This window comes from Quercus lobata, chromosome 2 (genome assembly GCF_001633185.2).
Source record: "Quercus lobata isolate SW786 chromosome 2, ValleyOak3.0 Primary Assembly, whole genome shotgun sequence".
NCBI classification, from domain to species: Eukaryota; Viridiplantae; Streptophyta; class Magnoliopsida; order Fagales; family Fagaceae; genus Quercus; species Quercus lobata.
The window spans coordinates 36,102,866-36,121,081 of record NC_044905.1 but is presented as its reverse complement, the minus strand read 5'-3'; the positions used below and the strand labels follow the sequence as shown (position 1 = coordinate 36,121,081).

At 30.7% G+C, this 18,216-nt stretch overlaps 1 long non-coding RNA gene across 2 annotated transcripts; it reads left to right on the top strand.

The window, feature by feature from the left end:
- The first annotated feature begins 11,145 nt into the window (after positions 1-11,145).
- LOC115975467 lies at positions 11,146-14,269 on the top strand. 2 transcript variants are annotated; one of them, XR_004088122.1, is made up of 4 exons: positions 11,146-11,342; positions 11,851-11,914; positions 12,959-13,013; positions 14,235-14,269. It is a non-coding gene; the product is annotated as an uncharacterized LOC115975467 (long non-coding RNA). The 2 variants fall into 2 exon arrangements; XR_004088121.1 differs by lacking the exon at positions 11,146-11,342 and having other exon boundaries at positions 11,661-11,914.
- Positions 14,270-18,216: the final 3,947 nt, after the last annotated feature.

Here is an 18,216-nt window from a genome sequence, read left to right as displayed (position 1 = left end):
TACCTAAAATGCTAGCCTTTTCCCTCTTCATTATAGAGAAATAGGGAATTAAAAATGTGTTGATGAAATTTTTATTTCTTGCTTTATAATTCTGAATTTGGTTTGTATTCTAGAGTTGATTGTATTTTGTAGTTTTATAATTTTGAATTTGGTTGGAAATTATTATTATTATTTGTGAATTTGAAATTTAAAGCTGTTGTGTATGAGGATATTTGCAAACCCGTAGTTTGGCTTTGCGTGTGGTTCTAATATATATCAAATTCAGGAAGGGTTACTAAATACATGGTTTGACCTAAAAAACTTCAATGCTGCCCCATGATGGTTGAGATGGTGTGACAATCAATGAGTATATATACCATATCCTCCTCCTCTCAGGTTTTGACATTTTCTTATTTTGTATTTTAATTCCTTTTTCTATTTGGTTGGAGATTTGTACTTTTCTTTATTTTTTGTTATTATTAGTAGCCTTTTTTTTTTTGAGAAAGGCTAATTTATTAGTAGCCTTGGTTGGAGTTTCTTAATTTGTATAAGATATTGTTTGAAATACAAAGTATTTCTGCTGAATTATTATGTAAAGTTCTCAGAAAACTATCCTTATTATCTAAATCAGATCAGATACTGTGTTAGTCTTGATTGTTTCACTTAACTTGAATTGTCTATTGCGTTGCTTTAAATACAAATTTTTGTTTTTAAATGGTTTATCACATTCTGTTTGTAACTAAACTGTGTATTGTTGTTTTTTGGTTTTACAATTTTTGATATATTCAATGAGTGTTAAGGGATGTCTCAATGAGTGTGAGATTCCCCCCTTCTAATCCATTCTTCTGCTTTCTAAAAAAAAAAATTAGAGAAACTTCTGCTTTCTAGAATGGTAGACAACAATGCTGATAACTTGTGTATAGTGAAGAAGTTTTTTGAAGACAATAATGGAAAAGGGACAATTGAAATATATTGGAAACATTATCTAATTTAAAAGGGAAGAAAAATAAAAGCAGCACTACCTAGCAAGCCGGGATACTAAAAGATGTTAATCTACCCTCAAATTACATGGCAGATATATACAACATCATCTGAATGTGTAAAATTTGTCTTATAAAAAAGGAGTCAAAACCACGATCTAAAAAATTTCATAGCAAACATCAACTGCCAATTAAAACAGCTGATAAATATTCAATACGATCTTAACCATATAGGCATTTTTCAAAACTATGTATCAAACTTACAATCTGCAGACTCTCTTAACCACTTTTTAAACTTGAGTTACCTTTGAAACTTTGATTTTTTTTTTTTACTTAAGTTTTCAAAACTTCCAACTTTTTTATTAAGGTGAAACTGTGGAAACTTCAAAGTTGAACCATCCATCCTATAGAGCTATCTGATAGTAAATATGCTTCTTTTGGGGGTTAATAAAAGAGCTTTCCTGTTACCTGCATTGTTTAGACAAGAAACTAATAAGCCCAAGCAAGCCTGATAAGAACTGAAAAAATAATTCTTTACTATCAGTTATGTTGCTTGTGTGTTAAGGGATGTGTCAATGAGTGTCAAGGTTAGAATTTTTGATATATTCATTAGGTTTTGTAGAGATAGTTGACCTTCAAGTGAGGGATAGACTCACTAAGAAGCTGGAATAACCTACTGTAGATGGGTGGGATGTCATTTCAAATTCTGAGGCATTTTGATTTTTCTTCCCAATTACTTTATTGCTTTTTTTCCTTGCTTTGAGAGACCCCATTCCTTCCCTTTCCTTTACTCAAATGTCATTATCTTTACCATCTATATCTAGCACAGCAAAGTTGGATTATTTACCTCTATATTGTACATGTCTACAAGATACTATGCCCTCTGATGTAGACCTCTCTCTGTTACTGTGATGATTCCATTGAAACTTCAATATTCAATAGTGTATAAATAATGGGCCTGAATGGAATGGCCTTTTTACCACAAATATAAGTTTATATATAGATAATTGTACTTTTTTTTTCTAATGAATCATGTGCATTGCAGGAGAGTATAACTTATCGTCAACAAGTGGAACAAGAGTTTATATTGATTTGGACATTCCTGAGACTACTAAATTCAAAGATCAGTAAGTGCTTTGTTTTGGATTCACATTTTTAATTTATTTACAGTCTCTAGAATACTGCTTAAAGCAGCAATGCAAGCCGAATTGTGAAAATTGATGCATGGTATATGTTGTAATACATTCCTCAACCTGTTTTATTGCCAGACTTACATCGGTGATATTTCAAATGAATGTAGCAACAACTTATCAACTGAAGAAGATGGTGATTGTACAAAATTTCAAAAACTTGATGTTCAAAGCAATGTGCAACTCACACCAACATCTGTATTCAAGGAAAACAAAATTGCATATTCAAGGACTGCTACAAAGCAACAAAGGAAGAAGATACAAAAAACACTTTAAAGTTGTCTTTCAGTCTCTAAGATTTTCTATACACAATTTGGTTTTAATGGATTTGTGATTTTGGTGTTAAAGACGTATTGGAACAAAGGAGAATTTTTTTGCTTTTATGCATAATTTGGTTTTAAATTTAAACAGAGAGGAATTAAATTCTTATATTTAGTTATTTGAGGATACAGCTTTACTTCAAGGTTTTTTTAAATATAATGAATACATGTATATTTAGTGGAAGACATGAAATAAATGAAACTGAAAAATAAAAAAAGCCGTAGCAAAAAGACATGTATTGGGACATTTGCCCAATATGTGCAAATAAAAAACCGTTGGGAGGAGCTTCAGCCTAAAACAATTGCGGCTTTGAGAGATGATAAACTATTTGGTTATGTATTAAAAAAACCAGTGTACCCAATTTGTCTAATAGTAACACAATTAGGTAACTCGTCCAAGAATGGCTTGCTGTTTGATTGGCTAAACAAGCAACCAAATGATTCTGTGGTGTATGTGTCATTTGGGAGTGGTACAACAGTGTCACACAAGCAAATGGCTGAGCTATTTGTGTTATTTTTTTAATCTAGAAAAATGTATATTTTGTTATTATTTGATGGCTGTTACAATTCTAATGTCACATCATTTGAAGGTTCATCTTAATTTTTATTTATTTTTAATTAAAAAAATTGCTAGCATTCTCGTGCATAGCACGAGTTAGATTTTACACACACTCTTTTGTGATCCTAACACATTATTCCATTAAGGGAAAAAAAAAAAGTTTAAGATGTTATAAAACTATAGATTTATTATTCAAAATGATGTTATACGCTTTTTTTTTTTTTTTTTAGTTTCAATAAAAAGTTAATCTATTACGTCTGTTACACGATGATTGATTTTTATCATTAGACCTAAACTCTTATTTAAAAAAATAAAAGAAAGATTATATTAAATTTAATAGAACAAAAAGACGGATTAAATTTATTTTTCAATAGTTTTCTTGTGCATCGCACGGGTTAGCGACTAGTATATATATATATATATATATACACGTGCCATTTTTATTCATTCTATACATCTTATAGTATACTGCCAGTTTATGAGGATAAAATTTACTAATTTAGCAAGGTATTAACTGAGACAATACAAGATTTAAAATGCTATGGTTTGGTGAAACAAAGGAATATTAACTATTGGAAAGTGCCGTAAATGATGCAGTACATCTTTTGTACTTCGCATTTAGTACTACAAAATTATGACATCCTATAAAAATCTTGCAAGCCCCATGACCTGCCTTCAAATTGTTCAAACCACTTCACTAGATTTCCACCTTCAAGTGCTTCTGATCTACAAAATTTCTCATTATTTGTGAGTTCTATTTCTCATCAAATTCATGCCATATAGTATGGTGTCCCAAATTCTATTTTTCCCCCTTATAGAAGTCCAGTGCCTATTCAGCCTAGAAAAGAAAAGAAAAAGAGAAAAAAAAAAAAAAACAATGCTCGAGTAATAGTTTTGCTTACATTAATGGAGCACTTGTGTCAACTGGAATCAATGTGAGAATATTGCAGGCAAATCTGATTTATAAGGTAACTTCATAGGTCATTACATTTGTAAGTTTCTTGAGCCCGACAAATTAAATCGTATGTATTTTCTCTATATATGAAAGAAATGATTGTCATTTTTTTTTTTTTTTAACTCAAAAAAATGATGGTAATATGATATTGTAGTTAGCATGCACATAAAATTTCCATGTACTGGACATGAAGACAGTTTAAAATATTGATTAAAAACTCTTCCTTGGAAAGCACATGTCCTTTTTTCCTTTCTATAGTTCTTATATGCTTCAATTATGACTATTTCAATTTTGATCAAAACTATATATGAAATTAATATTACTAACAAGCTGTCAAGTGACCCACTAAATAATCTTTGTTGTGCAATTCAAAACTCTCTTTCTCTCTCTTTGCTACTAGGTGACCAAGCTGTCAAATCAAATGGCCTAATTTTCTTTGTCATTATTTTGTTGTCTAGCTAATCGTCATCATATGCTCTTTTTGCCACACATTTGTCTAAGTCCCATATGCTAAAATAAAAAATAAAAATAAATAAAAACCAATGCTCTCTGTGTTGAGAGAGACAAATGGCCGAAGCTGTCAATCACTTAGGTTGCGTTTATTTCGACAGTAAATACACTACAACAAAAGTGGGCTATGGTGACGAAATCTAGTGAGGATAAACAATTTCGTCACCAAATGATAACATTTAGTGAGGAAAAGAAGAATTCGTCACCAAATATTATTAAAATTTTAAAATTGGTGACGAAATCAATATTTCGTCACCAAAGATGTACAAATTGGTGACAAAATATTTATTTCGTCACTTTAGGTCATTAAAAAAATGCAAACTAAGGGTGACGAAATATTCGCATCACCAAAGACTTGCCAAAGGTGACGAAATTCTAAATTCGTCACCCAATATTAGGACGTAGGTGTTTTTGGTGACAAAATAAGTGTTCGTCACCTATTGTTTACAAATAATTAAGGATAACCATGGGCAGGATATACCCATATATACCTGACCCAATTAATTTATCTATGGATATCTGATTACCTTACCCAATTAGTATCCATACTCAATTGTTACCCAGTCTGTTTATCCATAGATATCTATACCCTACCCAAAGCCGATTTTTATAAAACCACCAAATATGCTCAAAAACCACTAAAATGACCAATATATCCTCAAAATCTCTAAAATAAGCAAAATACCCATGAAACCTTTAAAATGACCTAAAATACTTCTACAATCTCTAAAATCACCAATTATGCTAAAAAACCACTAAAATGACCAAAATATCCCAAAATCTCTAAAATGAGCAAAATACCTATGAAATAACCTTAAAAATGATCAAAATACCTCCAAAATCACCAAACATGCCCAAAAACCACTAAACATTACCAAAATATCCCCTAAACCTAATAAATGACCAAAACCCCCAAATCCTAAAAAATGACCAAAGTACACACAAAACCTAAAAAATGACCAAAATATCCCTGAAACAAAAAATTACCAAAATAACCCCTAAACCTAAAAAATAACCGAAATACCTCCGAAACCTAAAAACTAATCGAAATAGCCTTGATGCTTGAAAATTACCAAAATACCCCTAATCCTAAAAAAATGACCAAAATACCCCAAAAAACCTAAAAAATGACTAAAATATCCCTGAAACCTATAAAATGAAAAAAAAAATGGCCCTAAAACCTATATGATGATAAAAATACACCCTAAACCTAAAAGATGATCGAAATACCCTCAAACCTAAAAATGACCAAAATACCCCTAAATGACCAAATACTCATTTTTATAATTTTGGGCTATTTTGGGTTATTTTTTAGGTTTAGGGGGTATTTTGGTTATTTTATAAGTTTCAGGGGTATTTTGGTCTTTTTTAAGGTTTCGAGAGTATTTTCGGTTATTTTTTAGGTTTAGGGGGGTATTTTGGTAATTTTCATATTTCAAGGGTATTTTGGTCATTTTTAGGTTTCACAGGTATTTCAATAATTTTTAGGTTTTGGGGAGTATTTCGGTCATTTCTTAGGTTTAGGACGTATTTTTGTCATTTTTAAGTCTCAAGGGGTATTTTGGTCATTTTAAAGGTTTCGAGGGTATTTCGGTTATTTTTTAGGTTTAAGGCGTATTTTGGTATTTTTTTAGTTTCTTACATCCGATTGGCATGTATGTTAAGACCATATAAAAGATGTAATCCAACAGTTGGAATTTAAAAATACGATTTCAATAATAAGTTATTGGATGGTGTAACATTTTTTTGAGTTACATCAAGTGTAGCTTGAACCCAACCCTATATTTCTTAATTCAATGTGAATTTTGAAAAATCTACCGTTAGATTACATTATCTTCATATATTTTTCAGGATTACAAAATTTCACGGTGATCGAAGATTAATAGCCATGTTATCAATCAATTGTTTAAATTCAAGTTTTTATAGTTTAAAATAATGCATAGAAGATGACTTTATAGATGAAATGGTAAATTACATCCGATTGTCATCAAACTTAGCATGCATGTTAAGAACATATAGAACATGTAATCCAACGGTTGGATTTTCAAAATATGAATTCAATAATAAGTTATTGGGTGGTGTAACATTTTTAAAGTTACAAAATGTGTAACTTGAACCCAACCCTATATTTCTCAATTCAATGTGAATTTTGACAAATTTACCGTTAGATTACATTATCTTCATATATTTTTCATGATTAAAAAATTTTAAGGTGATCAAAGATTAATAGCCATGTCATCAATCAATTGTTTAAATTCAAGTTTTTATAGTTTAAAATAATGCATAGAAGATGAGTTTATAGATGAAATGGTAAATTACATCCGATTGTCATGAAACTTAGCATGCATGTTAAGAACATATAGAACATATAATCCAACGGTTGGATTTTCAAAATATGAATTCAATAATAAGTTATTGGATGGTGTAACATTTTTTTGAGTTACATCAAGTATAGCTTGAACCCAACCCTATATTTCTTAATTCAATGTGAATTTTGAAAAATCTACCGTTAGATTACATTATCTTCATATATTTTTCAGGATTACAAAATTTCAAGGTGATCAAAAATTAATAGCCATGTTATCAATCAATTGTTTAAATTCAAGTTTTTATAGTTTAAAATAATGCATAGAAGATGAGTTTATAGATGAAATGGTAAATTACATCCGATTGTCATGAAACTTAGCATGCATGTTAAGAACATATAGAACATGTAATCCAACGGTTGGATTTTCAAAATATGAATTCAATAATAAGTTATTGGATGGTGTAACATTTTTAGAGTTACAAAATGTGTAACTTAAACCCAACCCTATATTTCTCAATTCAATGTGAATTTTGAAAAATTTACCGTTAGATTACATTATCTTCATATATTTTTCATGATTAAAAAATTTTAAGGTGATCAAAGATTAATACCCATGTCATCAATCAATTGTTTAAATTCAAGTTTTTATAATTTAAAATAATGCATAGAAGATGAGTTTATAGATGAAATGGTAAATTACATCCGATTGTCATGAAACTTAGCATACATGTTAAGAACATATAGAACATGTAATCCAACGGTTGGATTTTCAAAATATGAACTCAATAATAAGTTATTGGATGGTGTAGCATTTTTTTGAGTTACATCAAGTCTAGCTTGAACCCAACCCTATATTTCTTAATTCAATGTGAATTTTGAAAAATTTACCGTTAGATTACATTATCTTCATATATTTTTCAGGATTACAAAATTTCAAGGTGATCAAAGATTAATAGCCATGTTATCAATCAATTGTTTAAATTCAAATTTTTATAGTTTAAAATAATGCATAGAAGATGACTTTATAGATGAAATGGTAAATTACATCCGATTGTCATCAAACTTAGCATGCATGTTAAGAACATATAGAACATGTAATCCAACGGTTGGATTTTCAAAATATAAATTCAATAATAAGTTATTGGGTGGTGTAACATTTTTAGAGTTACAAAATGTGTCACTTGAACCCAACCCTATATTTCTCAATTCAATGTGAATTTTGACAAATTTACCGTTAGATTACATTATCTTCATATATTTTTCATGATTAAAAAATTTTAAGGTGATCAAAGATTAATAGCCATGTCATCAATCAATTGTTTAAATTCAAGTTTTTATAGTTTAAAATAATGCATAGAAGATGAGTTTATAGATGAAATGGTAAATTACATCCGATTGTCATGAAACTTAGCATGCATGTTAAGAACATATAGAACATGTAATCCAACGGTTGGATTTTCAAAATTTGAATTCAATAATAAGTTATTGGATGGTGTAATATTTTTAGAGTTACAAAGGGTGTAACTTGAACCCAACCCTATATTTCTCAATTCAATGTGAATTTTGACAAATCTACCGTTAGATTACATTATCTTCATATATTTTTTGTGCATACAAAATTTCAAGGTGATCAAAGATTAATAGTCATGTCATCAATCAATTATTTAAATTCAACTTTTTATATTTTAAAATAATGCATAGAAGATGAGTTTATAGATCAAATGGTAAATTACATCGAATTGTCATGAAAATTGACATGCATGTTAAGAACATATAGAACAAGTAATCCAATGGTTGGATTTTTAAAATATGAATTCAATAATAAGTTATTGGGTGGTGTAACATTTTTTTTGAGTTACATCAGGTGTAACTTGAACCCAATCTTATATTTTTTAATTCAATGTGAATTTTGACAAATTTACCGTTAGATTACATTATCTTCATATATTTTTCATACTTACAAAATTTTAAGGTGATCAAAGTTTAATAACTATGTCATCAATCAATTGTTTGAATTTAAGTTTTTTATAGTTTAAAATAATGCATAAAAGATGAGTTTATAGATCAAATGGTAAATTACATCCGATTGTCATGAAAATTGGCATGCATGTTAAGACCATATAGAACATGTAATCCAACAGTTGGATTTTAAAAATATGAATTCAATAATAAATTATTGGGTGGTGTAACATTTTTTTGAGTTACATCATGTGTAACTTGAACCCAATCCTATATTTCTTAATTCAATATGAATTTTAACAAATCTACCTTTAGATTACATTATCTTCATATATTTTTCGTGATTACAAAATTTTAAGGTGATCAAAGATTAATAGTCATGTCATCAATTAATTGTTTAAATTCAAGTTTTTATAGATTAAAATAATGCATAGAAGATGAGTTTATAGATCTAATGGTAAATTATATCCTATTGTCATGAAAATTGGCATGCATGTTAAGAACATATAGAAGATGTAATCCAACGATTGGATTTTCAAAATATGAATTCAATTATAAGTTATTGGGTGGTGTAATATTTTTTAGAGTTACGTTAGGTGTAACTTGAAACGAACCCTATATTTTTTAATTCAATATGAATTTTGACAAATCTACCGTTAGATTACATTATCTTCATATATTTTTCATGCTTACAAAATTTTAAGGTGATTAAAGATTAATAGGCTTGTCATCAATCAATTGTCTAAATTCAGGTTTTAGTATTTAAAATAACGCATAAAAGACGAGTTTAAAGATCAAATGGTAAATTACATCCGATTGGTATGAAAATTGGCATGCATGTGAAGAACATATAGAACATGTAATCCAACGGTTGGATTTTCAAAATATGATCAATAATAAATTATTGGGTACTGTAACATATTTTTGAGTTCCATCAGGTATAACTTGAACCAAACTCTATATTTTTTAATTCAATTTGAATTTTGAAAAATATATTGTTAGATTACATTATCTTCATATATTTTTCCTGCTTACAAAATTTCAAGATGATCAAAGATTAATAGCCATGTCATCAATCAATTGTTTAAATTCAAGTTTTTGTAATTTAAAATAATGCATAGAAGATGAGTTTATAGATCGAATAGTAAATTACATCCGATTGTCATAAAAATTGGTATGCAAGTTAAGAACATATAGAACATGTAATCCAACGGTTGGATTTTCAAAATATGTATTCAATAATAAGTTATTATGTGGTGTAACATTTTTTAGAGTTACATCAGGTGTAACTTGAACCCAACCCTATGTTTCTTAATTCAATGTGAATTTTGACAAATCTACCGTTAAATTACATTATCTTCATATATTTTTCATGATTACAAAATTTCAAGGTGGTTAAAGATTAATAGCCATTTCATAAACAGTTGTTCAAATTCAAATTTTTGTAGTTTAAAATGTAATATTTAGTGACACTTTTCGTTTAAATTTATTTAATTTTCCTTAGAATGGACAATCACATATGTTTAATTGTAATCCTAAAAATAAATAAATTATTATATATAATTAATCAATTAATGTTATATAAAAATTAAGTAACTTTTTAAGTTTATTTTTTTAATTAACTAAAATTACTATTTTTTTCTAGTCATAATTATCACAAAAAGGAAAAAGAAAAAGAAAAAAGCTTAATTAAGGTGACTTTTAACAAAATATAGTATATAATAACGTTTTTGAGGACAAAGAAGTTTTATTTGTACACTCTACAATGTACAGTCATGGTGAACCTTGGTTGGACACGTAATAATTATTTTAATAATTTATTAATATAAAAATAATAAAATACATGTACAAAATTTAACAATTTTAATTAAAATTATATATAAAGAGATTAAAACATATTTTAATTAAAGAAAATATGATATTTTTTGTAATTTATTACAAATATGATAAAATATCTTTTATATTATTTAAAAATTTTCAGAAAATTTGGACAAGATAATGAATTTTTTAACGAATTATGCTATGGGTACAATTTTTGACACAATTTTGTATCACAACTTGATATATGATGAGTTGTGATTAGTAAGGATGTGTAATGTCCCTACATGATCCACTGACATAACTTTACTAATCATAACTCATTGTTTGACAAATTATGATATAAAATTGTACAAAAAAATTGTGTTCTTAACATAATTCTTTTTTTAACTTCCTTTTTACTTGTTTTCACTTTTCATTTGGCCCCACTCCCCAAAACTTTTTCTTCTCATTCACGTGTTCCCTTGTCTTGCCTTTTATTCTCTTTAGTTTTTTTTTTTTTTTGGTTTTTTTAATATAAATTGTACTCTCTAGTCTTATCAATTAACAAATCCCAAAATTCTCACATACAAAACTTCATCCTCACCGTCAATTCAAAATGATCTCTTTAGCTCTCTATCTTCTTTCTTCTTGTCTTTCTAATAGTCTGATATTTTTCTCCTTTTTCGTCTCTTTCTTCATTTTGGTTAGCTCCAAGAATGCCTACAAAATAGCTCTTCGAAAATGCATGATTCAACTTCTATTTCAGAAAATCTAATGCCAGCGTAAGTTTGCTCTCTATTTTCCATTACTATATTACTTCATTCTCTCTAATCTCTATCAAATGTGTGTGGTTCTCATTGATTCTAGATTAAAAACTATATATATATAAAAAAAAGGGGTGTGGTTGTCATTGTTTTGTTTTGTATATTTTCACAATATTTTTATAATTAAGTGGTAGGTTGTTGTTAGTTGTTATTGTTAGAGCAAAAAAATAATCTTTATATTATGATTTATTGTGAAAATATTGTAAAAATATTGTAAACATGACATCTTAAATTTTTTTAATTTCTTTTTGCGCGGTACCCAATTTTCAGGCGCGTTCTAAATTTTTTTGATTTCCTTTTTTTTTTTTTACATTATTTTTTATTTGTGCAAACAAAACACTGTTACTCTCTCTGTCTCCTCCCACATACAGACCCACGCCTCTCTACCTCCCAAAAAGACCGGTAAGCTCTCTCTCATCGTTGTCATCGATCCTCTCTCTCTCATCACTCTTTTTTCTTCTTTCAGGATTAGCATGATATTGATTTCAGGAGGTGTTGGTTTTAGGACATAAATTTTGGGATTGGAGAAGGTAATAGAGTCTTTCCCTTTTGTTTCATGGTTATGCGCAAGAAAAAATAACACAAATTAAAGTTTTTGACTTTGTCTTTGTATGAAACTTACATGTAAAAGTTAATTCCTTTGTGGGTTTGTCTAATCTTTTAGTCAAGTTTTTACATACCCAGTTGGATTTTCCCTTATGGGTCTTTTTTATTTGGATAGATTTAGTTTGTTTCTATGGATTACCTAAAATTTATTTATTTATTTATTTTAATTTTGTCGGCATTGTGTTTTTAAGACTGAGGCTTTCTTGCATGCGTTTGTTACATTGTTCAATTGGCAGTGTGTAACCTAGGTTTCTTGTCCAAAGGGGTTGAATTGGGGTGAATTTGCATTGGATGGTTTTAGGGTCCATCTATTTCTCTTTATGCATTCATCAAGTTCAAGCATGCCTTTGTGTTAGAATGTAATGTAATCTCTCTCAATTTATGTCTTTAATAAAACTTATTGAACTTCGAGCTATATTGTATTATTAACAAATTCATTCATAAAAAACTAAAAACTGACAGAAATAAAGTTTCTCTTCCTTTATAGGTGTCGAATCCTTTCATAGGTGTGTATAAAGGATATTGTTTGTCTAAAGATGCTGAGGAGCACCTTGTACTAATGTGGGCTACAATATATATATATATATATATATATTTGTGTTTTAAAATTATTTAGCTTTTAGGGGCAACATGTTTGGTTTCTTTGTTCAACAACCACAGTTGCCCTCGTAGTAGAATGCCAAAATCTTTACCATTTTATATAACTGCATCATCAAGGTCTCACACTGAGATTGCCCCTTAAATACTTCCAAACTTCCGTTTTACTTAAGATAAGTGGCCATAGAAAATGTCTGAAACTTGGTCTAGAGTTAGAAATTGCTTTTAAATATTTGTCTCTTTAACTGATTTGTCAAGTTTTTGGAAGTTGCCGTTTGTGTTCTGCTTTAGCTTATTGTCCTTTTTTCATGGCATTGTGGCCTTTGTTATTGCAAGAGATTGTTCTAATTGCTCTCTATCATAATTTTTAGCTTCTAAGTGGGTCAAGGGGGAGCAATTGGAAGAAGTTGTGGCCATTAAAAACACGTGAGTTCTGCCAATATATGATTTGTTGCTCAGTTCATCTTGTCTGTGATTTGGGTTTTCTCATATATGCTTGTTTATCCACACATTTTCTTGGCTTAGCTACTACCTATATGTGGTTTGCTTGTTTGTTCTTATGCTTGAAATGTTTTGTGTTTTGGGTTTTGGATAGCCAATATTTGGTGCTGTTGCAGGCCATATAGGAAAGGGACATTTGTTGTGCACATAAACTGTAACTTGATATGTAGATACACTCCCTGCAATATTGTTTTCAATTACATCAACATGGTCAATTCTAGTTAGGAACCATAACTCATTGAAATTAAAAGGGAAATAGAAACAAAAGCACACACCAATTTTATTGTGATGGCTGAGTTTTTTTTTTTTTTTTAATGGTAGTGGCTGTGTTTTTGTGTAAATGGTGGTGACTGTGTTTTTTTGTTTAATGGTGGTGACTGTGTTTTTTTGTTTAATGGTGGTGGTGGGTTTTTTGTTTATGGTAGTGGCTGAGTTTTTTGTTTAATGTTGGTGGTGGGTTTTTTGTTTATGGTAGTGGCTGAGTTTTTTGTTTAATGTTGGTGGTGGGTTTTTTGTTTATTGTGATGGTTGGATTTTTTGTTTATGGTAGTGGCTGAGTTTTTGTGTTAATGGTGGTGGCTGTGTTTTTTGTTTAATGGTGGTGGTGGGTTTTTGTTTATGGTAGTGGTTGGGTTTTTGTATTAATGGTGGTGGCTGTACTTTTTGTTTAATGGTGGTGGTTGGCTTTTCTGTTTATGGTAGTGGCTGGGTTTTTGTGTTGATGGCGGTGGCTGAGTTTTTTGTTTTTGTGATGGCTGGGTTTTTGTAAATGGTGGTGGCTAGTTTTTTTTTTTTTTTTTAATAGTGTTTGCTGGATTTTTTATTCGTTGTGGTGGTTGGGTTTTTGTTTTGGATTTCACTTTATTTGTTTTGTTTTAAATTGAGATTTTTCTACATTCTTTATGATTCTCCATGGTTTGTAATGGGGGTTTGGTTTTTATTTGATGAGAGTGTTGTGGGTTTTCTTTCTTTGATAGTGATGTTGTATTATGATTATTTTGTCTAGTTAGTTATTGGGTTTTTTGTGGACATTTTTTGCATTGTCTTACTAATAATATATATATATTTTTGGTATTACATCTTACCAGGGATATAGGTTTTCAATCTAGTTTGTTATTGATGTATTTTCCTTTTTTACTTGTGCAGATATGGGATTGGTGGCAAAAAGATAGCTTTTGTGGACTATTTGAACTCAAATAATTTTCTATGAAGTTTGGAAGCTAAGACATCATTTGTATATAAATGGTTGTAATTACTTTGTGAACATCTTTATTGCATTTTGAGATTGTATGGATTTAATTTATTTATGGATTTGGTTAGAAATGAATGGCTGTTTTTTATTTATTTTTTATTTATTTATGGATTTGGTTAGAAGTGAACAGGTAAAAGTAATGGAAAGTAAATGTAAAGAATATTAATAAAAAAAAAAAATTGGTGACGATAATTTTCGTCGCCATATCTGACTATAAGTAGAAATTGGTGACGAAATAATTCGTCACCTAATCTATTGAAAAAAAAAAAAAAAATCGGTGACGCAAAATTTCGTCACCTAATCTATTGAAATTGGAAAAAAAAATAAATTTGGTGACGAAATATTCCGTCACTGAAAATAAGGTTTAGTGACGAAAATATTAGGTGATGAAAAATTTTCGTCACCTATCATTTTTTATTGGTGACGAAAAAATTTCATCACCTATCATTTTTTTATTGGTGACGAAACATTTTCGTCACCAATACATTCTGTGACGGAGCTTAGGTGACGAATGCTGTTTCGTCACCATTTCGTCACCATATGTATTCGGTGATGAAATAAGGACGTATTGTGACGAAATGTTTTATCACCATAGTCCACATTTGTTGTAGTGATAGTTTCCGGAAAATATTTTACACCACTGGGTGTGTTGGGATTGTCCCGAAAAGTTCAGTCAAACGGAAAATGATTTCCGTTGACTGTAAATCATGCCCCAAAACCCTGTAAAATATTTTACACTTTTATTTTCCCTACAATTGATTTCCATCCCAGGAAAATAGAAGAGAGAGAGAAACAGCAAAATTGGCGAGAGCTCCGATCACCACTTCCAAGCACCGGCGAGAGCTCCGATCGCACATCCAAGCACCGGCGAGAGCTCCGATCGCACATCCAAGCACCGACGAGAGCTCCGATCGCACATCCAAGCACCGGCAAGTTGCACCCCAGCACCGGTGAGATCATCGCACCCCAGCACCGCCTAGATCATCACCATCGAAGACCGATCCACCCAAAACCGATCTCGTTCTCGACCCAAAGCTCATCGGCGCTGCCGTTCTCGCCATCGTTCTCATTCTTGACCGCCATCGTTCTCACTTTCCCTCAATTTGTCACTCTGTCTCCCTCAATCTGTCACTGATCTACCCTTTTTCTCTCTACCCATATCAAGCAAACCACTGCAAGACGAGCGACCCACTATGTGATCTTGCCTCCACCGCACGATCTTGCCTCCGCCACGCCGAGATCGAACCCAGTCGCCTCTCTCTCTCTTCCTTCTTCTCTCAATTTGACCGGATATGATGAATTTTTTTTGTTGGGTTTTGTTTGTTTTGTGTTTATGTATTGAAAAAAAAAAGTGATAAATGGTGTGCATTTTAAAATTACTCCACTAAAATATATAGTTTTCTTGATTTTGAACAAATTTTGAAAAGTACGCTTTAAAAGAAATAGGAGTTTTACACTATAAATTGGGGAAGGAAAACGTGATTTTCTATTATTTGGTTGGAGTGAAATTGGAGAGGAAAGACAATTGGATGGATAATGAAAATGTAATTTATACTTCATTCTTTCACTTTTCTAGTTTTTATCGAATATACATGATGAATAAAATACATATTTCCTATCCTCCCAACCAAACAAAGCATCAATATGCAATATATTTCCACAATAAACTTTTTAACACATAATACAAAAATGTCTATAGAGATTTCACAAAATAGATTACAACTGGTATGATATTATATGTGTAAGGACACAGTTCTCTGGCGGCCCAATAAGGATGTTGGGCTCGCGCATGAAAGATCCCTCACAATATGATTTGTAGAGAGTGGGCTTGAAAAGCTAGCCGCTAGTCACGGGACGGTGCCCGGTCAGGGTTTTGGAGGAATTCATGTAAAAAGATAATTGGGCTTGAACATTTAAGCCCTAAGATGTCACGCCCTATGGGATGGGTCTCCTCGGACTTGATCCGAGGACCATTGAGGCCTTATTCCGGTTACCCAGCGACGGACTTTCTTCAGTGAAGTCCGGTGTTGTTGAGAGATTCTCCCCCATGTAGTCTTTCTTTCTTTGGAGGTGGGATGGGATCCCCCTTTAGATTTACTTACTTTCTTCTTTTATACTCGTCCGTGTTGATTGTCCTTCGTCCACGTGTAGGGTCAATCTATACAAGACTGATATTTGTCCCATCAGTCTAATCCCAAAATTGTTGGGTATGGTTGATAAGGCTGCAGAGTACGGCTCTGTCACGTGTTGGGTCTTATCTGGAAGGGTAGTAAGGATAACTTCCCCAAGATATTTTGGATCTCCTTACAAATTCGTCCCTATACCAGTTTTACCCCTTTATTTCGGTGGGATTCAGGATCTGCCGAGGACCAAACTGTCCTCGGCTGCCTTCCAAAATTGTTTTGTGCTCTGTATTGTAGAGCTTGGGCCACAGCTCTCCTCGGACTGGGCCTTCGGATTTTCCAGGAGCAATTGGGCTTGGTCCTTAAATTATTGGGCCCCACAATATGTAATAAACGATGGAGCATGGTTTCTATGTTTTTATTTTTCCAATGTTATTATAAATGAACTAGCCTCATCACACGCAATGAGGCTTTTTTTTTGGGGTCTATAGTCATTTTTAAAATTTTGGATAAGTTTGTTTTGAAGACATGAATTAATAAGAAAGTTTCACATTTTGTAAACATTTTAAGTGAAGTTGGAAATATATTTTTACGGGATTGTCTTCAAGTTTTTTCTTTGTTAAATATAAGGTTTAAGACTATTTCTGAACCACATAAAAGTCCAGTTCAAAAATAAAAATCTACTTATAGATAGTATAGATATATAAGTTTAAATTGAAACATTTTTTTTTTTTAAATGTAAGATTTAATTTAAAACTTCTAAAAAATAGAGCTAACTCGAATCAACCTATAAAAACCAAGGTGTAAAATATTATTTTCATGTATCAAAATTACTTATGCTAATTTTTATTGATTATATTTTTAAAAATATGTACATTCTTTTGGAATTTTTTAGTCTTGTAAAATAGTCTATATATATATAAAACCGAAGCTTTTGAAGCTCCCACAATTTTCCACATCAGCATTATTTAAAAAAAAAAAAACAAAAATTCTGATTTTTTTTTAAAACCCGATAACACATAAAACCCAATAATACAAAAAAAAAAACTAAATTCTGATTTTTTTTTTTCTCCCGCTCCCCTTCTCCTTCCCCGTTCCACTTCTCTATCATAAAAAACCTCTGTTTCTCTTCAAAACAAAAAACCCGATAATGACTTTCTTCTCCATTGTTTCACAAACATGAGAACAACGACTACACAATGCACTCGGCAGAGAGGCTCCACGGCACCATGGAGATCTGTGGTGGATTGACCCAAGAGACAACTCTCCACTTCCACCCATTTGCACGGATGGGTTTGCTTGAAGCTTTTCTCTCTGTCTTTGGAACACTGGTAATTCAGGTTTTTCTCCCTCACTCTTTGTGTTTTCAATTTTGGTAGATATATAGATTCAAATTGCTTCTTAAAATTTTCCACTCCTACTTAGGGTTTTGGTTTTAGGTTTTTGAATTTCTTGATTAGTTTATTTTTATGATTAATCGATGGGCATTCCTAACCATTTAATCTGTTTACATAGGTTGTTGAAATTAAACATCTGTTAGCATCCGCCTCTGTTTTCTTTCAAACCCACTTAGGGTTTTAATTAAAATTTTCCACTCCTACTTAGGGTTTTGGTTTTAGGTTTTTGAGTTTCTTGATTAGTTTATTTTTATGATTAATCGATGGGTAGTCCTAAACATTTAATCTGTTTACATAGGTTGTTGAAATTAAACAGTATTGGTTTCTTTTGAATTGTATGTACCAATTGATTTTTC